Source organism: Dermacentor andersoni, chromosome 7 (assembly GCF_023375885.2).
Source record: "Dermacentor andersoni chromosome 7, qqDerAnde1_hic_scaffold, whole genome shotgun sequence".
NCBI lineage: Eukaryota > Metazoa > Arthropoda > Arachnida > Ixodida > Ixodidae > Dermacentor > Dermacentor andersoni.
The window spans coordinates 165642548-165666543 of NC_092820.1; the positions used below are offsets into that span (position 1 = coordinate 165642548).

At 45.3% G+C, this 23996-nt stretch overlaps 1 protein-coding gene and 1 long non-coding RNA gene across 3 annotated transcripts in view; one reads left to right on the top strand and one right to left on the bottom strand.

Annotated features, from left to right (window-relative positions):
• Positions 1–23996, bottom strand: part of LOC126533243 (uncharacterized) — a 121922-nt gene that overhangs the window by 71720 nt on the left and 26206 nt on the right. Inside the window, exon 1 of one of the 2 annotated variants that reach the window (XM_055071832.2) lies at positions 3483–5114. The exons of the other annotated variant lie outside the window; for it this stretch is intronic. The gene's annotated coding sequence lies outside the window, so the exon portion shown is untranslated. Of the gene's footprint in view, positions 1–3482; positions 5115–23996 lie in introns of those variants that run through there. 2 annotated transcript variants of the gene reach the window in all.
• Positions 2921–8771, top strand: LOC140219524 (uncharacterized). Its single transcript, XR_011895860.1, has 2 exons — positions 2921–3246; positions 8662–8771. It is a non-coding gene; the product is annotated as an uncharacterized lncRNA (long non-coding RNA).

Here is a 23996-nt window from a genome sequence, read left to right on the forward strand (position 1 = left end):
TCAACGAAAAGAAGGAATAGTTAGCGCAACCTTTTCTGCAATATGGGTAACACTACAATAAAAGTGGACGTGGACGTCACCCTAAGCAACTTATCGCTTCGTTTAGAATTGGTACGGAAAGGTCTCCTCATATGTGAACCATGGGTATACATTTCCCTTCATTCCTATCACGCATGTGGCACCACTGCAGACAGAGATCTTGCAGTTTCCTGCCTACTCTGAGAATGCGTTAATAAAAGCGAGTAGTGTGCCAAACTTCTTCCTCGTCCCTGCGTTCCTGCCGTAAACCAACAAATGGCGCTTGCTGCATGTCATTCAGTGCCGGCTGAAGTAATTTAGCCAGGTACTTCGTATTCAATACAGAAACTCAGCAAGAAAAGATAAAATTCTCGTATTTTGCCTGCAGCCAACACTGCCCAATAAAGAACTGTTATAATGCCGGCCAGTGAAGACACTGCAGACCCTGATTTGCTTGTGTCATTCTTAACGGGAAATTACGACTGCCGTCAGTCATAGCGTTAGTAATGATCAATTACAGCTTTATGGATTGTTAGAGACAGCGTTTTCAATGGTTAATGCAGTATCAGCTGTGTATTCGTTTTGCTCTCATATAAAAGGCACGAACCAACGAACTGCGCTGCATTTATCAGTCAGCACTTGACTATTTTAGAGACTGCGATGTGCTCGATGAATTGCGTTAAAATGTCGAGAAAAAATACAGAATGACACATCAATCTTTGTCATCAGGTCTAATGACTGACACTTGCACTTCTAACCTACCGGCACTCAGTGTGGAGAGAATTGCCGGCCAACCGCTGCAAGAAAGACACCGTGGTAACAAGTCGGCTGAGGCGATTTACTCATAATATCGCCCTTGTGCAAAGGCTAAGCGCTTGGGCACCTTCGTGCAGTAGAACTCGAGTTTTCCGTAGATAACACGCCTTGCGACAGCCTTTATTTATCGGGCACTATGAGAAGTGCGCACTTGATTACATGTACAATGACGTCTCTATGTGACTGCTCCTGGCGCGGCCTCAATGATAAAATTTCTTCGCACTCTATGATAAAACGCGATGCATATCTGCTCGGATGCTTGCCTTAATATACATTAGACATGTTACTTTACTGAACGATCAAAAGTGAAATTCTATCAGCTTGGGTATAATTGTTTTAAATGTTAGCAAGACCTTCAAAGCAAATTTTCAAAGCAAGCACTTTTGTAATCTAAGGGTTGAGCCTTGATAATTTCTTTTAAACATTCCACTTTTTTGCAGCCGTTGTGTATCCTGGTGAAACCGACTCACAAAACTTTGTTTGCTCGTCTGTTTTCTATAGGCGCTCATCATTGTGCAGCAGTCAACAGCTTTCGCACTTACTGGGCGCCTTTTCGTCGTTGTTATTGTGTTTCGTTTATTTCATTAGGTAGTTTATTCTCATATTGGGCAATTGAGCGAAATAAATTTTGACTTATTTATATGAAGAAGGTGGTGGTGGTGATGGTCCTGGTGGTGTAGCAATAAGCGCGTTTATCCTGGCGATCAAGGCCGGTAATTGTTCCGTTCGAGCGTCTCTTATAAAATCACCGTGGTGTTTCACCATATGTCCGTCAGACCAGTCTCTCTTAGGAATCCGATAAGGAGACGCTAAGTTTCTTTGCGGGCTGGCACGTATGTGGAAGGTCCTTTTGTTGCAGAAGGCAACTGACAATTACTGTAATTTTTGCGTTGCAGTGAAATTAGGATAGCGCAATTTTATTCGCTCTGTTTGTCAGCGTTTGTAACGCTGACATATTATTTATTCGCTCTGTTTGTAATTACGCTGAGCCTGGTTAACCTCTGTGCATTTTCCCACTAGCTTCTTCCTTTTTTCGAGTGTGCACTCAAGCTAAAATGAGCAAGAAGAACAAAGGCATCCGGGGGCCTCAGTTTTTTTTTTTTTTTTTTTTTATTCACAACAATATGAAGAAGCAGATAGTGGAGTCAGTAAAACAGAGAATCTAAGGGTTGTGTTTATTCTAAATACAGAAATTATAAATTAGAAAGAAATAGTATAAAATAGAAGAAAGTACTCCGAACTACAAGCCAATCAGGCACAGACAATCGATGCCATCAGACGTACATGAAGACGTCTACAGAAGGCCCTTTCTCTCAGTGGTGAATGGGCCCCCGTCAGAAGACCCGGACAGCTGCGGAACAAGCCTCATTGGTGTGTTTCAGTGCCGACTAAGCTCTCATGAAGTTTTGCCATATAGCTTATTCGCCACGTTGATAGAGTACTGGAGCAACTCACATAACATGACGAGACTTAGATGTCTTTCAAATCACTTGCTACGTGTCAAAAATATCTTACTCTTAAGTTCTAGTAACCCAACCAGATACAGTACACTGTCGCCGCTCCCTGCTGATCTATATACTGGTAGTGCAAGAGCATACAAAAATCCGTGCCTCTCTCGTCCTTCAATAAGAAAACTGGATGACCACCGGGGAGTACAGCGCCGTTGTATGTACTGTCACGATCACAAGTGTATGAACTGCGGATTTCATGAAAAAGCTGACTTTCTTGGAAGCTCTGCACTGAACATAATATTGACGACTATCGTTCAAACGTCATCACACAAATACCACAACGAACTTGTCAATTCTTATCAGGCCGTGCAAGGAACGAATAAATTTAGTTTTTAGAGCTACCTTTGCTCCGTACACATTGCAACATTGCGACATTGCACGATTACACAAGCATGAGTCTCTAGTTTCCTTTGTATGACTTTATAGCAGAGCATCGCAATGGTGAACTCATGATTCGTAAGCGCATATGTTTCCATTACGACAACTAAAAACACCAAGCACCTATCTTAAAATTCTATAAAATTGGCAAATAAAATCTGTCGCAGCTACGTCAGCGGCTACCGAATGCGCGGCGCACAAAGTGAATAATAACGTCGGCAAGCCGGGGGTCAGACAATGCTTAAAAAGTCCGCACGCAGACCTTGAAAAGAAAACTGAAACGACAGGTACATTCTGACAGACATCTTGCGCGAGGAAAACAAACTCCTTCGGTTGTTCGTGCTGCGCGTATTATGTCTCTGCCATTGTCTCTGTGCAAGCATTGACGGTGCACGTGCTCCTGTTTCCCGCTTTGGAACCAGGACAGTTGGACAGGTGAGTCAATCAGGGCATCCAATGCGACTTACGAGATAATCGCATTTTCGTGAACTGCGTCTAGAAGGATTCCGAGCCAATATTGCGGGTAAGTGTCGTCGTTGTCTCTACTGCAAACTAATTCAGTCGTGTGCGATATTCTGTGTATGCATATACCGGTCTAACATTATCGTTTTCATTTGCGTCCAACGATGATTCATGAAATTTATATCCCATAATCAACGAGACGAAGATTTGTGACTTTGGTCGTGTAGCCAGCTGACAAAACCAGCCTAAGAAAAGCGTAGCATCAAAGTGTTTTTGTGAACAATTGAACGTACTTACTTTTTAGGGTTAGTGGCGTAATCGTAATATCGGTCAACCACCCTCATGGACGATGCATACTAGTGAGGGCCAGTACACTCTGGCTAGACAAAACTATCGTACGAAAAATGCGAGGCTCGGGATGAGAGCAGCGGGACAATACTTTGTTAGTGCCTGTCTTTCCTAGGGCACGTTTGCTACAAGCCTGCGTGTGCTGCGATATTGGTACCCAGTTAAAATTACTTTGTCTATTGTTTCCACCACGTGCCCTTAGAACGTCATCAGACTGCCTAATCGTAGCTTTGATGGGCAAACGTGAGGTCCGGTTAGCATTGTAGTAACATCAGAACGAACGTTCTAGTAACCTTCTATCTTTCATCTTTTAGTTCTTTTATCCTAACATTGGTTTCGTTGCCGAAAACATAGCAACCATGGGAGTCATGCGATTTTACGGCTAAAATAATACTTCATTAGTACAATTACTTGATTATTCCGATCTGTTCCCGCGACGTCAGAGATGGCGATATGTCTCGCGATGCTTCATTAGTGGCGCAGGGCGACGTCCACGAAGTAGTCCCAGCAAAATAATGCACAGAGGGAGCGTCGCTTTGTTTTATAAGAAAGTCATTTAACATTGGCCGTGAAAATGTTTCTATGTTGAAATATAGCATAGTTAGCTTTTATTATCACGGGTTCACTACAATTCTCAAGCCATGAGCAGCAGAGCTTTCGTCATAGGAGTTGGTGCCATAACTTCAAATGGCAGCGCCAATCCAGTCCAGGTGCTTCATTATTGTTTTACTTACTAAAGCTGTCTTTTCGGAAGGTGATGCCTCAGACTGTTTGCAATACTGGTCTATCACTTCAGCTACGCCTATTACTTTTCTTTGTTACATCGTTATTTCAAAGCCATTGCAGAAGCATACACGGAGCCCAGTTTATCAGGTATAGGCTACAACATTGTGCTGAAAATGTTGCTCGTATTTGATAACTCATGTGTAATTATAAATGTTTTCACTATTCAATCAACGTGAGGACATTCAAGGCCTCTTATTTTTTTATTAGTATTTTGACGAATCCCTTGCATTTTATTCACGTCCATGGACTTGGAGAACATTTTTGTTCCGAAATGTCGCCGCTCAAATTATTGCGTGATACAATTTCCCTCTTTAGCGTTAGTAACAAAACCGGGCTGTGATAATCACCAACTGAAACCCTTGCTGAATAATGGATTCCTTAAGATGTTGCTGCATGTGGCAGTTCAGAACTAAGAAAAACGATTTAAGGCACGGCACAACATGGCGAAGAAAAATGCACACAAACTGCGCTGAAATCAACAATCGCGCACTTCCAAGCCGAGCATTCTAACAACTAAGGCATGGCCACTTTGCGCAGAGAACCGAGAATGCTTTTGCATTGGTGGCTGATTAACACCGACGGTTTTCCGTCAGCTTAATCAGTGAACATTTTAAAGAGGTCGAGGGCGTTAAATTTATGTCACCTTATGTTCTCAGCTACCTTGTGGTATGTGATCATTCACGATTTCGATGATAGGGGAATATTTTATGTTGTTTCTGCATTACGACTCCTGCAAAAGCCCATTCGGAAGATGGCAGTGTAGACAAACAAAACACGACAAAGACGACCACTGGCTTCCAGGTGATGGTTACTATTATAAAAAATATATGCGATCCATTGACAATAGCCACTCGGTGAAACACTTGTAGTGGCGAGCAAGTAACCGCTGTTATGCAGGCCGAAAAGCACATGCCTCGTGTATTGTGCGAACATGATAACAATGTTTGTAGCGTAAATGGTTTTTATTTTTCTGTTTTGGCACTGCATATCAGCACGTGTGGTTGGCTACCCACCTTGTTTCGAACGAACCACTGTAACTCGCTTAGGCAAGCACGACCACAGCCGCCTAGTAATTGAAGCTGCGCAAATGACGTCGTAACAAGGCACAGACGTCCGTAAGCCATTCTGATCTCCTTGGGTAAAAGCAGTGTCTCTTTTCAGGAAGCCGTCACACGCGCAAGGCTCCTTATGACCCATGGTTCTCTTGCTCTTTTTATTTAGTTATTTTCCTGCGACAGCAGTTAAAGGCACAAAACTGAGTTTTCGTTGTTGTTCCACCCATCCAGCCATTCATTCATTCTGTATCACAGACGTGTCCTCATCCACATTTATTTTTGTTCTCGTCAGACTGACTCGTCGATCCCAGCTACGCCACCCCCCTAGGTCTAAAGCAAAAAATATTTTATCCACAACTATCACTGCTCAGATTCACTACCATGTCAGTGCAGCAATGTGCCCTTTGGAGTCGTGCACGTTAACCGCTGTGCTATTTCGTAACTGCAGTGCCGGTCAATTAGCGCAAGGTTTAGCGTGCACATGGACTCTGCGAGCGGTAGTGTTAGCGCATGTATTTCGGAGACCAGAACAAGCAGTACGGCCGAGAGTGACGACAGCAATCTTTGCGTGCCATACAAGTTCTAGTTATATCTTTACGCACTTTTACAGCGACATATAATCGGCACCTTTACGTCCATCTTACTTATTACCATTTGCAATTCATCGCTGCACTGAGTGCACTTTACCATACGTATGGCACCCTTCGGTCACACGTTTACCCAACAAAACACCACATCATCATCAGTAGTTCTCGGCAAGATGACGGTGTCGTCGCGTGCAATTCGTTCTGTAATTATTTCTCGTCATGCTTGTAACAACAGCGTCGGCAGCACGAAAGAGCTGTGCATAACAGTGGTGATGATTAGCAAGAAACACGACGTATACCTGCGAAGCAGGATGTCCTAAGAATCAGGTAATTTGTCTTAAAAATGAAGAAGACATGATCGACAGCGGTATCGAAAAGATGACATGAGCGTCGGCATGGGCAGGTGACGGGCGGTCGTTGGGTTACATGGACAAAGAGAAGTCCAAAGCTCGGAGCACCGGACAAAAGAAACGAACTAGGTGCTTCCGAGGTAAGTGACTCTCCCCCAGCCACGTCATCATTTATTATATACAGAAGAGTGATGTCACGGTGACGTAGGAGTTACACAATGTGGTCAGACAAAAGTGCTGGCACGAGCAGAAGTGAAACCAAAATTGATAGACCTCGACCCAACAAGGACGTCGCAACTGCCACGCCAATTACTTTTCTTCTCAAATATTATTTCACAGAATTCATAGCCCTCTAATTCCATATGTAGATGAATCTTCCGCAAAACCTGAGTATCCAATGTCGGTTTATAGGTGTCTCTAAACACAAAGAATGGAATAGTGCAGTACCGTGAGTGAATATTCTTTTATTTACTGTTTTTTTTTCCTATTTAGCCGTTTAGTATGTGCCACTGGGTGTATGCTCAGTCTTGGCCAACCCTCCCGAATGGGTATGCCCCACTGTGGCAAAAGAGGTACTGAATCCTCAGCCGTTGCAAGATACGCGCTGTACTCTGCGTTCGCCTGCCGTCACCGTTCCTCCCTCGACAAATGTCACATAGACTTCGTCCTCGTTATATCCCTGTGTAGACGTCTCACACAGCACACCCGCCTGATTATATGTTTCAGTTTCGGCATAGCTTGTCAGCGGTGTAATAAATCAACATAAAGACTGTACCAGGTTAAAGTAGTGAAGTAAGCGGTGAACAGACATGAATATACCACGTGGTCGCACGCTGCATTGGATGAAATTAAACGCAATTGTTCCCATCGTCGTTAGGTGCGTAAGTTTTCATACACACCACCTGACTGAAACTCCGCTTCATATTGATCAAAATGTGCGCTTGCGTTGATGCAGCCCATCGCTCACAAGCTATGTCGAAATAAAAAGATCAAATCAGGTGTGTGCACTGTATGAGACGTCTACGTAGTGATATCACAAGACTTGCCACCAGAAGATGAGTGATGGGAGGTATACGCTTGCGAAGAGTAGAGTGACACGCAGCTCGCTACATTTGAGGATTCTGCGCCTCTTGCGCCACAAGGCACATACACATTGTGGAGGATTGACCACGAATGAGCACATTCCCAGTGGCCCATGCCGAATGGCAAATTAAAGAAAATGAAGTAAATAAAATAATCCGTGAAAATGTTAGCACTAATCCAATAACACGCCAATGTACCTTAAAGATACCTATGAGGCGACAATGTAGGTCCAGGTTTCTTGCAGGATTTCTTTTTATTATGCAGAGCTCCCCAGGTGTGCTCCCTCACACTACTTTCTCGATCAGCATACAGGGGTAACTATAAGGATGTTTGCTGTCGAGGGCCGCAAATAATGGCTCATGCCCACGACTGGATTGGTCACACTTATCTCTGAGGCCAAAAATTGTAGAACTGATGTCATGACCAAAATTAGGCAATGCCAATACGAAATTTCATCGAACATTTTTACCTGCGCATTTGTCGTCGGCCTATACCTTGCACTTGGCGGCTGTGAATTTTTGTGAAATAAATATTTTTTTTATAAACTAGGTCGGCGTTGTCGTTGCAATGTCCTCGTTTTTGGTTACGCCGTTGATTGTCTTGACGTTATTTTCCAACAAACCCCTGATTCATGCGGCATCCAAGATTGTATGTGGCATGTATGATGCTCATCATCGCCACTGTCATATACGCTTGGTTTGTATCGTCGAACACTCTTTTGAGCATGGCGACAGAACTACTGCACGCCGACACGACCATCTTGCCGATTACCAGTTCTATGCGACGCACTAATTCTAATCATTCGCCGCTTAAGTGACACTAAAGTAATGTAATTGAAAAGGGTCTAAGATTGGGCTTGTAGGTAAAACATGGAGAGAACAGAGCGCTGTTCTGTCTCTTCTAGTTTCCTGGAGGTGTTAATCAAGCATTAAAGCATATTTTATCAACAAACCCAATTTTACACCGTCTTGATTTCATTTCAAGTACAACGAGCCCTTTTCAATATTAACCGCTTCAGTCGGATGCTAGCCAGCGCCCTGTTCTCTCTTCTGTCCCCTCTGGTGTCCTTGCACTGTTATTCAAACTCTAAAACTAATGTAATGCTTGATCTGGTATTCTAGATGCGTCCACGGACCCTACTGCTTGCGTAGTCCATGTTGAACACGAAATCTTGCACTATTTGTGCACTACTGTTGCTGCAGTGGCATGGGTTCAAATGCCAGTGGTTCTAGTTGTGGATAAAGCTTTATTTTTTTCCACACTATAGCAATAATCACGCTGGGGACAATGATGTTGGCTCACGACGACAAAATAACGTTAGTGAGGACAACCACCATCGTCAGTGTAGCGGAATAGACGGACGGCCGGAAGTACAAGGTGAACCCGCATTCCAGTATTTAATGACTGTCGCAGTAAAAAAATTTCGAGATAAGTTTTGCCACGGAGACAGTCGATGAATTGAACAAAACTAGCAATATTTTGGGGTGTTTTGATAATTAGCGTATTGCTATTTAATTGTTGCTGCTCTCTTCATTGCATTTACCACTCGAAGACATACTAATGACTTTTATTTCAGAAAAACAATGACGTGGGCTCTCTGCCTGGGAGCAGTCCTTCTTGCATGTATAAATGGTAAGATCGAACTCTTATCTTTCACGCTCTATTATTCTCGGACTAGGTATTTGTTCGCTGCTTCAGTTCCCTTGGTTTACAACATAACTTCACGCCGCCGCAGCCCCATGCTCCCTGAAAAAAAACGTTTCTGCCACTCGCACCGCCGTATCACTGCGACAGCTACGACAAAGATCACTTGAAATTGTATTTCGGCCCAGTGTACAACATGTAATTAAAGTTAGCCACTTTGGCGCATAAGAATACACAAGAAAGACTCAAGGATTTAGTCATCCAGGGTGACTCCTAAATTTGCAAGATCATATATAAGAGTTAATGCAAGATGACACGGAGCTTAAACCATGTTTTTCGGACAGTTCCTTCGTTAAATACATTTTCATAGCGTGATAAACACCGAGTGCTACGTGTGGAATGGATTCGTAATGCCCTCATCCATAAAATATTCGATAGCAGAAGACAAGCCCTATTTTAGATAAGCATGCCTGTGAGTGCCAATATGGAAGAAACCATTTTTCGAACTCAAATAGGCACTCACTGCTACAACAGACTATACACCTTGAAAATTAGCGCAGAAAATGCGTGCTTACATTTCCATAGTTTCATGACAGCTGTTCCTTTGGCAGGTTGTATCAGTACACAGTTTATTTTGACAATATTTGTTTATTTGTGGTATAATATAATTCATGTGCATTGAGCTAACAAGATCGTGCATAAGTGCGTTACCTCCTCAAAAAATCTTCACAGGAGCTGCTTGCTTCGAAGACGATCCCACTTATATGCAATGCACCGAGTGGCCCGACAGAGGCCCGTGTAACGGAACCCTATATCGGTATTACTACAACTTCAAAAGAGGTCTGTGCCGCCTGTTTATCTACGGTGGATGTCAGGGCAATGACAACAACTTCAGAAGCCGCAACGATTGCATGCGCACGTGCGCAACCGGTGAGTTTTGAACAAATGCTCTTTCAGTATATTATATGCAAAACTCTTATCAAAATAACGATTTATAGACAGAAAGCTAGGCAGAAATGCTTTTCTGCTACGGACTAACCTAAACTCCTATCTAGATAAAGATTTACGGTTGAGATGGCAAATACACGGATTCTCATTTCTGCAGTGTCAGTACAACTCCGTGAAGTGATTACAGCATGTCTATTACAGTGGCATTTTCAAATGTCGGGATTTTTATAGGCTTTACTTTCTTTTGTCTTTTTTAATAAAAACTATATGAATATATAAACGTTAGCAGTTCAGGTGCAAAAAATTGTTCTTTATAGCTCACCAAGTTACTGTACCGGTTAATTATTTTTAACAATTCCTATCAGTAAGCTGTAAATTAAATGAGATGCACTATGAGATTGGACTGAATCAAGTGTTTGATGATAATACAACCTCCAAGCCAGGCTTACACTCACAAAGCCGGCTTAAGACACCAATATTTGCGGATTGCGTATACGTTCAGCTAAAAAGCTTGCTTTCTTCTGGCCCAACATTAGCTTCACCAATAACCACTGTAGGTACCAATTTCCCGGATACAAAGCAACCAGAGTAAAGGCTTGTCTTTTCTTTGAGTATTTCAGATTAGAGTCTTTCAAATTCGGAGGTTTTTCAGGTGTTTCCTCATGGTGCCATTGGTTTTCCCTAGGCGTTAAATTTTCAAGGTTTTCCTACTGCTGACAAAGGGTTGATCAACCTGGATCAACGATGGTCCAGCAAGGCGTTTCGGCAATGGCAATTGTGTTCGACAAGGTAGTCCTGACTTAGGCAAGCCCTCATATTGAGACGTTGCCCCCAGAAATTAGCCGCGCTCGATCACTGTAGCTCACTCCAAGACTCGTCTTCCTGTGGTCTTCTGTCTTGTTTTGTAGAACTTCACATTTACACTAGCGCCCTGCAGCAACTCGTTACAGCTTAAAAAGCATTCACACAGCTGTGTCGAGTTCGCGCTGCGTGTGCATGATTGTGCGCACTGATACTACACGCGTACCGCCATTCGAAAAGGCCAACTATCGAGGTACCTCTACATGCTAATACTACAAGTCAACCAACGACTAGTTTAAATGACAGCATAAGTATATTGAGTGTACAGCCGAGGATATCGTGCTATTGCATTTCCCAAGACCATTACAAGGCTCTCACCCTTGCCAAAGTTAAAGAAGCATACCTTCAGTCATGGTGTTGAAATTTGTGAACGCGAATTCTTTTTGATAATTGTATTGATAATAATTTTCAAGAAATAAAAACGAGTAAACTGATATGCTGGTGCACATATCCCTCAGCTTGCCCTATATTGCCCTTCAGTTCAGAAAGCAGGGTACTGTTATACACGACCACTCTACTAAAAGCGCTAACCCATTCGACGAAATGTTTGACATGCCGCCTTAATTAGAGGGAAGCTGAAGAGTTTTCAAGAAAAAATGAGTGAAGAGCTGTACGTAATGGTTTTCAGCCCTCCGAATTTGAATATCGCCTCGAAATTGAGCGAAAGAAAGCGCAAACGGATTTTATTTCGACGAAAAGTGCAGCAGCAGACTCGGGCAGCTCGCGCGCCTCGTTTCCGCCTGTGATTGGTCGGGCGCCTCGGGACGTCAACATTGGTTTCCGCAGAACTACTACGTCAAATACTTGCCTTTGCTTCGTGTTGTCGACAAATACCACTTCGCCCTGCCATCTGCTAGCCACCTGGTTAGCTCAGATGGTAGAGCGGCTGCCCCGGAAAGGCGGTGGTCCCGGGTTCGAGTCCCGGACCAGGACGAATTTTTCTTCAACTTTCAGGCTTTTCTTTCGAGGAACCCGTTTGGGTTTCCTTTGTAGCAATTGCTACGAACGGGTGGATGTCTGATTTCCCCTTTATTCAACATTGGTGTTCGTCCGGACCGGCTGATGCCGTCACGCATGAAGCACGATGCAAGGTGGTTTGGTGAGAAGGTAAATTTCGAGAGCTTGCGTTTCTCTGAGCAGTTCGGCGTTGCTCCCTACATGTATACATAGCCGGCCTCTCCAAGACGATAAAGATGCTGGTAGCAAGCAGTACTTTCGACGCAAACGAAAGCGAAGTGTTAGCATCTCCTCGTGTTATAAATGTTCTTTGGTGAGTATGTTTTTTGCAAAGCTGTATTCAGCGATCCAGTGAGTTCGTTTCTGGTCAAACAACTGTACTGTTATGTTCCTGCATGCCTCCTCGTGGAACGTAAGGAGGGATGCGATCGTCGGCATTTGTGCGCTGCCCCAAAGCTGTCGGTAATCTACACAGACGGTTTACATGCGGGCAAAGTTTTCCGGCTCTTGTAGCACGTGTAGTGGCCTTCATCAGCGCCATTCGCACGCTACTCGTAACCGGAGCCGTAAAGGCGGCGAATTCCGTCGGCTACGTGAGACAGCCGGTTTCTCTTTGTGCGCGAGGGGTAGCGCAGCGTCCTGGCGTGCGCCGGCTTTCAAACACATGAAAACTTTACACTTGCACTGCATTATGGTAGCCGCATGTTGGCTGTTTCAGAACACACGTGCGAATAGAAAATTAATGGTGGTTTGCGACGAAACCTGCGTCAAGGGTGGGAGATGAACATTTACCTTCCGTTCAGCGTGCTAACACGAAGGAGCTAGCAATAAATGAAAATGCAGGTTTGGACGAATTCGTATATTCATAAGCTCTTCCAAGACTAGTTACCATCCGTCCGCCCACACCCGTCCCGCCTTTGTGCTTCCGTTGCCCCGACCTTTTCGCCCTGCGTTTAGAAAGCCTGCTAGCAGAAAGTCGTACTCTCACTCATTCACGCATTATTGATAAACTCTGGTAGTAATCGTCGTCACCGAAGTGGTTAGAACACAGCACTGTTGTTCTTGAGCGCTTGAAGTTCTTTCGATTCACAGCAACCTCCCACTTAGCTACAAGCTTCTTGTCCTGCGGGAAGTAATGGAACATCGTCGCGGCCGCTGGTGTTCGTGCAATCGTAGGCTGCACAGAATGCCGGCCTGATCGGCCCACCACTTCAATTGATGCTGCGCACGTCAACTACCACTCTACATACACACAAACGAAGGAATGCAGGCTCGAGCGAGGCAGATTATGACGGCACGCAGAAACAAGCGCGGTCAGGCACGGTCGCGGAGACTGCGAAGGAGCGGAACACCAGTGCTGACGTCACTACGCCGTGGTTTCCGGTCTCCGCTCGCATCATCAGCGTCAGCAGCAGCGCGCGACGCTCGACGGGGGGCGGGGCGACAGCACAATTTTAACCGGCGATTACGTCGTTCCTAAGTGAAAAACCCCGCCCAAAGTTTTACGCGCGTGGTTTCTAAGGTTCCCGCATCCGTATATGAGCGTCTTATTGAATTCGACAGACTCTTCAGCTTCCCTTTAAGTCAGCGATGACGTAGTAGCTTTCAAGCCTCGTTATACCTGGTGCCAACATAAAGCTTTAACACTTGATGATAGCCAGTTATTCAAATGTTTTTATGGAAACGCGACGTTATTAAATGTATACTACGTCGAAACTTAAGTACTATGTAGGTACGAGGATCACTATAAAATGCAGAAACGATCTTTCAAACATCTTCGTTTTCTTGCAAGACAGCTTGTGGCACCAGGGAAAAGAATTTTGTGGCTTTTACTCATTTATTGACAGTGCACCATAGCATGCGACTAGAGGCGTTAAAGACAAATGCGCGAGCAGAGTATTTACCCGCAAAAAGATTTGCCTCTCCGCTAAAGCCGAATCCAGTCTGTCGTCTAATGGTCTTTTTTACGTTTTTATGAGCTTATATTCAAGCACATTGATCACTGAAAGAAGAGTGCTAGAGTCGATGATGAAAGCGGTCTAACTCTTCGATAAGTGCAGTGCAATTTGAAAGGCAAGGCGAAGCAACCTAAGCATAGTTTACGAACTTTCGCCCTTCGGCTACAGAAAACCACACATGAGTACCCTTAACTAGCATACAAGAGGTATACAACGTTACATTAGCCAACGCAGAGACGCATTTTCACTTGCTTCCTTTAGCCTTCTTTCTGCGCTTACCAGAAGCCACGCCAATTTTATTATGGCTAACCGTCATGCTGTGCGGCTCTGAATTGTTCGTGGCAGCATTATTACCCACTGACGTGCCATTATGGCTAATACAGTATATCGCAACGTAACAATCAGACACTGATGACATAACGAGGGTTGACACAAGCGCTTTGTTTAATTTAGGATCTAATTGGAAGTTACATAACACAAGATGAGCGTTCACATCTGGATTATCGTTAACAACATACGTTAGAGTGTACATACTATTCTGTTACCTTGTTATCGGTTTTGGCTGTTTTCCTCCTGTTTTAATTCTTGGTGCTTTCACCGTTGCGTAAAAAATTATCACATACATTTTTTCATTAAATTTTAATTTTGCACGCATGTGCGAATGTCCTACCTCATATTTTTTTTTTATCTAGTCAGCTTTTCACACTGCTATATCAAGCACCTTATGCCAATTTCGTTCAGTTCTCTGTTCTTGTGCATTGCGCATTGATTAGCAGTAAATCTGACTGCTTGTTCTTGTTGTGTTCTTTCCCAGTGATCACCGCTAGAGTCTGCAGACTTAAGCCCGTCTCTGGACCGTGTCACTCCCGAGTAGTCCGCTACTACTTTCAAAAAAAGACCCAATCGTGTCGTCCCTTTGTGTTCTCTGGTTGCGGCGGGAACCGCAACAACTTCGTTTCCAGCGACGAATGCCGCATGCAGTGTTTGGGCAAGGAGGAACGCGAATCAGGAACGTAATCGAGTGTGACGAAAGCTAACCGAGAAACGCCGAGCACCACTGCAATCACGTCGAGAAAAAGACTCCTGGAGGGGCCGCACGGATATAAATGCGAAAACTACACCAAAATAGCAACACCGAATATGCGAAAATAAAAAAAGAATTTCTCCACAGTAAGGTACGCTGCTTTGTCTGGTTCCTTTCTTGGTCATTCTGCTAGCGTGTTCTACCTAGCATTTACTTTTTTTTATAATATACTGAATTTTGAAATAATTGGCTGTGGCAGATAGCGCAGTCAGAAGCGACACGAACTGGATCGTTCGAGCGGATGCATATTACTTTTACGGTAAATCCAAATGCATAATTTACTAATTATCAAAATTAAACAAATTAGGTTTTTAACCAATTACTTTTAAGCCCAATTACAATTTACGAATTGTAGGCAGTGAGCTTGCAAGGCATATCCACTTGGAACAAATTATGAGGTTGGCACTCGTTTTGACATATGTACCAACAAACTTTGGGGGGGGGGGGGGGGCGGGGGAATGCTCGGTTGTACCATTTGCTTTTCAACAAAATGTTATTTTACGCATTCAACCACGAATAATTCACCAACGATTACGGTGATCCCTAATGCGACATTTGAGCACAGCTCTACGCCTGTTTTCATTTCGCGCTATATTGAGGGAAATAAATTGAGCGAGACATGTAGAAAAGTCGGCGATCGGCAAAAATTCGATCTGGGGGTCAAGCGCGCTGGTTTTTATACATGACTCGTCGACGGTTCCAGTGTAATCGCTGATGCCGCTTGGCTCGCAGAAGTACTACACAATTCGCGTCGCGCATACAAGCCGATTAAAAAACAATCGCAAACCATGATAATCGAAACAAGCGCGAACGAGACCAAACCAAGCAAACCAAATAAACGCAAGCGAGAGCTGACACGAGCAGACGATAGTACGAAGCGAGTGGTCCGGCTGAGACCAGTAACGCGAGTACGCATCGAGCAATTGTTCGAGTCCCCACGACACCAGTTTCCCGCGTGCACGTGACTGAAGAGGCCGCTCTCATTGGTCTCCGCCGTTCGCGGCTCGCGTCTTTCATATCACTCTCCGCGTTCGCTCTTTCAACTTTCGCTGTGCTCGTTCGCTCGGTTACAGCACTGGAGCCACCGACGCTCGCCGCAGGAACAGGCATCTAAGAGCTGCGCTTTAAACACAACTGGAACGCAATGCGTCTCGATGCGCATTTACGAATTACCCTCCAGATACTATGATCGCCCTGAGAATTTGTTCAAAATAGATACGCCATGCGTAATCACCAGCTACAATTTGTAAATTACATATATGGCATAAATTAATTAGTCAGGACCTAATTTAAAAAAAAACATTTCCATAATCTAAAGTAACTACCCTGAGCAATTATTGCCAATGTCAATAAGGTCTATTTGTGCAATATACAAGGTCTCAGTGATGTGATTGCATCACTAAGGAACTCGTCTTGTAACTCTTTGTCGAACTATTGGATATGAATCACTGCTATCGCAAAGCCTGCCTTCTACCTCTCTGAACCATGCACTGCGAGTGTGCAAATACCGCAACTCTCTAGAAAAGGTTGAAACTGACTTTATAGCGGTACTGTTAAGAAGAGTTTCGCAGTCGTTTTCGTGCAGCGGTGAAGGCCGGCGTGCTCAGTATCGATTTCAGTCAAAAACCACAAGCAACGCAACTTGCGTAAGAGTGTCGAATATTTACTTTGAAACGTAATTATCCAAACAGAATAAACGTTAGCTTGAGCACACCTCACTCGAAGAGACAATTTCCTTGTGCGTTTATGTTAGCCAGCAATTCGTAATATCGGTTTCTCACATTTCGTTTAACTGGCTCCACTTATTCGGTAAGCTACGGGCGGGGGGGGGGGGGGGGGGGGGGAGGTTGACAAATATTTTGTGGGCATCGAATCTCTGCCTTTCGGCTACAATCACATTTGGCTTAGTTTGGTCATAACAAGAAATTAAGCGTTCGTATTCCCTCGCAACCAGCCTCTCATCGGTGTTGACTTCGGAGTCCACGGGCCTGCCTGGGATCACACCTGGTACCAAGCTATGTGGTCTAAGTACGTCATCGCCTGCTGTAGGGGTAGCTGAGTGGGTAACGTCGAGACTTCTAGCCCCGACGCTCTCCAAGGAACACTTTTTTATTCGAATGCTGTGAGAACTCGCTTCACTGTCCTTGAGGTATAAGGGACTCGTATTAGCATACATCTGCGAAGCTTCTTTTCATGTTTTTGAAGCAGAGCTTTTTTCGCACCGCAGCTCTTTGGCGCCCGCTCCCACCTTTCGCGTCGCCGTCGGCTTCGCCGTAACCAAGGTTATCATCCACGCGCTACTCTAGCTGCGCGCGTTCCTGCTCACGGCGCGAGTCTTGCTCTCCCCTTGTCCTCCAAGGCCGGATGACCTGTTCTCGCCTATCCTCTCGCGCCCTTCCTCCGCGAAGCGCCGTTACGGTGACTCTCGCCGCTACTGTCCACTCCGCCCTCGCCGTCCCTTCTCTCGCTGTCGCGGCACTGCCGCGGTTCCGGCGGCGGGCGCTCCTTGCAGCCTCGCACGTGATCCACGGCTCTCCGCTCCTCCGTCTCTGCGTTGCGTGGCTGTACGGCTCTCAGCCGTGTCTCTCGCTTCCCCGTTTGCGGGCGCGTTCCTCAGGGCCCTTTGTCGCCTCTGGCAGTGCTTGCACCTGACTGTCCTTCTCCTGCCTCCACTCTTGCCTTATACCTCCCCTTGCTTGGCGCAGTGCCATTGCGGTACCCCGAAAAACAGTTATACCGTTTCGTCCCTTTACTTCTACTTCCCACTCCAACCTTTTGCGGCCACATTGAGGCCTGTCTGTGAGTGAATGAGTGTGTTACCTCTACTCACTACCCCTGTTCTCTACCCGTTTCCTCATCCCCCCTCAGAAGAAACATCAACATAATTGCTAATCCCCTCCCCTCTTTCCGGGGCGGTGACCGACAATAAGATGGCACGATGGCGCATCACCGGAGCGCCGGTTCGATAGCGGCGGATCGCGGTGTGCCCAGCCCAATCCGAAACGCAGAACCGCCTCCGTTCGGCACTGCGTGTTCTGTATGCGGTTGCCTGTTGTTGAAATATGGCAGCAGCTGCGCGCAAAGCTCGAATTACCAAGAAGCGTAACTGTCCGCCAATTTTTTTATCCCTGTTCCCCCCACTTTCCGGGTGTGGACTGCTGGCTGTCTTGCAGGATTGGCCGGTATCAGACAGTGTAAACAAGAATCTACGGGCTAAAAAAGAGCTACGGGCTCTTCTTTTTTTTTTAACATATTCGGGGAAACCTTTTGGCTTTAACTACCATCGCAACAATACCATGATATACATTTGTGTTACATCACAAGCCTACGCATTAAGCATATACTAAACGTGCAATTAACCCTAACATTTAATAGTTAGGAAACAATAGCTATGAAACAATAACAAATTCGAGAACACCTATATAAGCACATTTTGAGTTGCAAACGCGAAACCATTAATGTCCAACTGAACGCCGCTGAGCGGTCTTCAAAGTTTGCGCTGCGAGTACTGTTTTCAATTTCTGCTGTGGGGTATGTTAGGAGTTTTGCGATTCAATCGCCGCTCGAGACCCTTTGCTTGGCGATCCGCTTCCGCATGAGGCTTTCGAATGGCTTCTTGCTGTCTACTAGCGCGTTGCGTCCGTGCTCGTTGCGCCCGCCGTGTATCAGGAGGGTTGACGACGACGGTGGATTTCGCTGCCTGCCTCTTCCCTCCGTTTCGCTGCGTTCTTCCACTCGCTTACTTCGCCTGCGGCGTAGTGGCATCTATGGCCAAGTTTCATTACCACCCAGGTTGCGGCCGCCGACGACGTAGATGCTTCAGACTCCGTAGCGGTACGCGCTGCCCAGACTGCGGTGCTGGCTCAGACCCGGCACGCCGGCTTCCGAGAACGAGAGCGAGGATGACATAGCGTCGCGACGATGCCCCTTCTTCCCTCGCGCAACACCTGGCGCGCTCTCACTGCAACAAGCATTCCCTGTCGCCCGGTCCATGCCGTCGAAGCGCGCTCGTGACGTGGTGTCGCAGCCAATGAGACCTCAGATGCCGTTTCGGTGCTACAGGCTACAGACGCCGCCATTTTTCACTCAATGGGCCATTTGACGCTTTCACATCAAAAAATTTCTCTATGGGTCTGGCATTGGGGCAAATAGTTAAATATGCTTGATCAAAGCTATCCCGACATGGCTTAGAATGTATAATTAACAAGTATGGCAGCGTGCTACCACTCCATCATACGAGGCAGGAATATCCAATTGAAAGCAAACGTCCCGGGTTGAGCAGGCAGTTAATTTCTTGAGACACAATTGGGTAAAGCAGCTTTTACTAATGACGATGAGCTGTATCATATATATCATATATTCATCTATGCAGAAGGTGCGTTCATTCAATACCCCAAAATATCAGTTTTCTGCCCCTACAAACGATAACTAAGATCATTCATAACCCACTTTTATTCAAGTACACACCACCCAGCCTGTGAGGCACACGCTAACGTAACAATGAGCTCAGCCAACCTACTATAGAAATATTTTTCACCGAAAGAGCTGCGACCTTAAAAATGTCAAAAGAAGTGTTTACCACAGAACTATTACGTTAATCGGAAACAGAGGAAGAAGGAAAGTAGCTAAGCAACACTAAGTAGTACACGTAACACGAACAGACGTATTTGGAGACTGCTGTCGCTGAGATCCTAAGCAGCGCAAAGGTTCATTTTCTCGCTATAGGATGGGAACAATAGATTTCCTACAAAATCGGTACCTATAGCCTTCTCTGCGCGAGTACGTTCGCTGGTTGCAATCAGCAGCTCAGTGTTAAGACAGACCATGCACAGTTAACTGCACCACCAGCACACAGGTGTACTACCGGGTAAAGCAGATGACGCAGTAGTCCGCAAACGTAGCTCACGTCTTCACGCAATAACTATGGAAGCTTGCATAGCACACCTTCTTAGCCTTTACCCTCTGCACTGAAGTATAATGCCTCCGTCAGGACGAATAGGCAGGGCATTTGCACAAAGCACTACGTAAACTGCATTTTTCTCATATTCCATTTTCTTTGTCCTCAAGTAAAAAATAGTGCGAAGCTTTATTCTTCCAATAGCTTTACAGACTAATTCAAAGAAGGGGTCAATTATCACGAGCAATTTAACGATATACATGGCCGAAATAAACACTTTGTCGCAGGGTTTTGGTACAGAATGGAAGGAATCTTAGGCTTTCATATTCACCTTACAAGTTGTAACTTTAAAATTGCAATGATTCAGGCATTGCCATAATCCCGTATCATATATGCAGATTTATAAAGTTCTGTTACGCCGAGTACAATAATTATACAATTGCATTACGCTAACAAGGCCGGTTGTAATCATCGATGACATGGGACAATTCTTGTCGTCGACAGGCCACGTCGTCATCCCCAACATCGCCATCCCCACGTTTTACGTGCACTATTCATAATGATTACTTGGTTTTGGTGCGTAAAACCACTGCATTAATATTTTTCTAATCCCCAACTTCTCTACTGTCGTGATCATGCACGTTGAAATGGCGTCCAGGCCACAATAGACAAGCACATTAATATGATGACGATGAACATCACGCATGGCGCATAGCCAGAATGGGGGTTGCGCCAATAATCACACGGTTGGCGGGAAACAACGCCGAAATCATGCATGGCACCGTTGCTAACAGCAACGTCAGGGCAACAATGCGACACGCTTACTTTGGATATGCATTTACTCTCGGACGATCTTAGCGGCCAGTCGATACGAAATACCTGCACTGCAGAAAAGGTCTCCTTCCTTTTTTCTTTCCGTAAATCTAGTAGATGATACATCATTTTGTTCGTGACATCCGCTGTGTAAGAAGTTACGGCTTGCATGGTGACAGGAATAAGGGAGTTGTCAAGTTCCTGGTACAACTTGTTTGCTGATCTTCATTCCATATGTATATGTTTATAGAAATAATCCCCAACCCTGACGTTCAAAGCGAATCGCCGAGTTTTACAGGCAAGCACTCTTTAATGTAGCAACTACTGACAGGCTACAAGCCTATCGCACACGCTGCCTAGAGGACCACGACTTCATTGAGGTCGGAGTAGCTTTAGCCTCTGAAATAATCCCCTGCCTGGAGCTTAAAAAGTCTACCATCGACGTATTTGATGTGCATATAGCGGGAGTATTGGCGTCTGCATATGTGTATGCACACCAATAACGTTCGTCGACCACATCAAGCTATTCGTTATATAAATACCTTCAGACATGATGACAACCGTCTCGTCAGCGGTGGCTTAAACATTCCTTTAACATGACACACTCATTTTCAAACATCATGTCAGGACACTTTACATTTCGAGTTTATTTCAAGTACCACGCTGCTGACGCATCGGCTAGGTGGGTGTCCGGAGGTTGTCCCCTCTTAACGATGGAATCAAGAAATAGGACTATTTCACCGAACTTATAGCAATTTAATGGACTGACCAAAAAGCTTACTTCACCATGTTGAAACACTTAGAAAGAAATTTTCATACGTCTCTTCGGCGTTGTGTGAATCAACCTTGAACAGCCTGTCCCTAAAAAAGTATCTTAAGGCACGGACACTATAGTACTGTTATTATACCTTTAATATGGGAAAATGCTGCTGCCGCAGTGAATGAGTCCATAGCAGAAGGAATCGCAGAAGTCTGCTGTTTTAAAGCGAAAGCTTTACTACGCTAACCAGCGAGCCATTTCTGCTCGTCGCGCCGTATGCCGTATGCCGTATGCCATATACCGTGGCCGATGAACGACCTTGAGCCGTCGTTGCCTAGCAACGCTACCACCGCGCTGCAACAGATGGCGCCGCCGTCGACGCCGCTGCCGTCGCCGCTCGCTCTACCAGATGTGCTCCGCTGTGGTGGAGGAGAGGAGGTGTCGCCTCGCGGGGGGTATATTATTATTATTATGGCTTCGCCTCAGTGTATTTAGTCGTTATGGAGATGATAGTGATTGAAAGAAAGGAAGGACGGGTTATGGAGAGCGCGAAAGAGACGCAACAACGACGGAACGAAGCGAGAAAGAGACAACGCGCTCAAGAGACGCCAGAAGAACGCGCCGCACGACTCGAGAAGCGTCGTAACGCAGATGCGTCTAGAAGAAGTCGTGCCACGTCCTAGAGTGACTCTTCAACTGCGGAAGAGACCGCTTTGAGTTCTCGAGAGCGTCGGAATGAGACGCTGCATAGACGACATGCCGAGGAAACGGAGGAAGAACGTGCAAGAAGACTCGAAACCGCAAGCGTAGCCATGCAGCTCTTGCTTTCGCAATTCAAATAGGGTTAACCAGAGCTAAACCACAAGCAATTTTCTCTATCTCTCTCTCTCTCTCTCTCTCTCTCTCTCTCTGTGCGCGTGCGTGCGTGTGCGTGCGTGGGTGCGTGTGCGTGTGCGTGTGTGTGTGTGTGTGTGTGTGTGTGTGTGTGTGTGTGTGTGTGTGTGTGTGTGTGTGTGTGTGTGTGATGGCATTGAAGACAGTTTGTAAAGTGACTAACGACAGTTGAAGCCTACCATCACTGTTGTATTCAAAATAATGCGCATCCCATGCGCTGCGAGAATAGGTTAAAGCGCAACTTCCATTGATATTTGTGGTGAACACTGTTCTTCTTTAGTGACCATTTGCAAGTACATGTCACGCGACCACCTTCGGCTTATTTTCGCCCAGAAATTCTCGCAGTACATAACCCTGGGCCGCTCGATCATGCAGATCATACGCATCACGTTACAGTAATAACGACTACGAATCGGTTATTTATTCTGGAATTTTACGCGCCAGAATTACAGCGACGTAATGGCGACGACGTAACGGCCACGACGACACGACGACGAGAGTATGACGAAGACGCCATGATGACGGTGGAATGACTACGCCTCTATTAGGATGACGCAATGGCGATGCTGGCATGACGACTAGGGCCTGCCGACAGTGGCATGGTAACACTGGAATCACGACGACTGATTGATTACGTTGGAACGACCACGAGTGGATGACGACGATAGCATGACGACAATCACATGATGATGCTTCAATCTCTACGACAGAATGACCACAACAGAACAACCACGACGGTATGAGAACGACTGTATGGCGGCGACGTACTGACGACGATCGCATGATGACAATAGCAGGACAACAGTGGAATCACTACGACAGAATGACGAGAATGGAACTACCACTTCACATTTCTGGACACGACTTGTTTTAGCCAGGTCTGCTGAAAAAGAGAAAGTCATTGAGTCTTCGGTAAATTAAACATCCTTCATAGTGAATATGTCTGCAGTTCACTTCAATGTGCTGCGCATCGCTAGAGATGATCACATTGCTGAAGGCAGTGCCACGCTTGACGGGGCTTCGACGTCTCACGTTTCGGCTGAAACGGGGAAAGAATAACTTTGCTTTTCTGAAATTGCATGCCGCCAATAATTCAGTTGTGGATACCATGTGTCCCAGTTAACGTTAGCCAAGCTGTTCAGCGAAAAAATAATATCAAGGATCGAAACACGGTGTAATATACAATCATAAAACTTATGGTATTCTGTTTTCAAACACCGTAGGTCTTAAGATCGTATGTTGCACAACTTATTTTTAATCTGGCTCTTCGTTAACAGCCTGGCTAACGTTAGCTGGGACACCTTATATACCTCGAACCTATGGTTCAGTTCATTTTGTGCAAGAGCGCAGCATAAGTGAGCATTCTATAATTAGATGTTTATTCTAATAATGATAGCTCAGTCTAAAATGTACAAAGCAACATCCTGCTACCCTATATTTCTAGCGCTGGACTGTCGAGTGCCTTGTAACAAAATTACGTCAATTAGACCCTTTCATCGGCAGTTCATCATAATTCGCGCCTAAAGGGGTTCATCATCAAGCGCGCTGCAATCACAATACAAAAGCAAAAAAATATAATAATGCATACCACTTTCCACCTAGTCTAACGTATAGACTGTAGAAAGCAGTCTTCGACTACCAATCCAATGCTTCACGCCTAGATCACGAAAATGCTAGCTTTCCGCGGCATCCGTCTTCAGTCGCCATTAAGCGCTGGCAAAACAAATAGCATGCATTATGGTTACCTTAACAAGGCATCACAATACGATCGTCTAGCGTAGCTGTG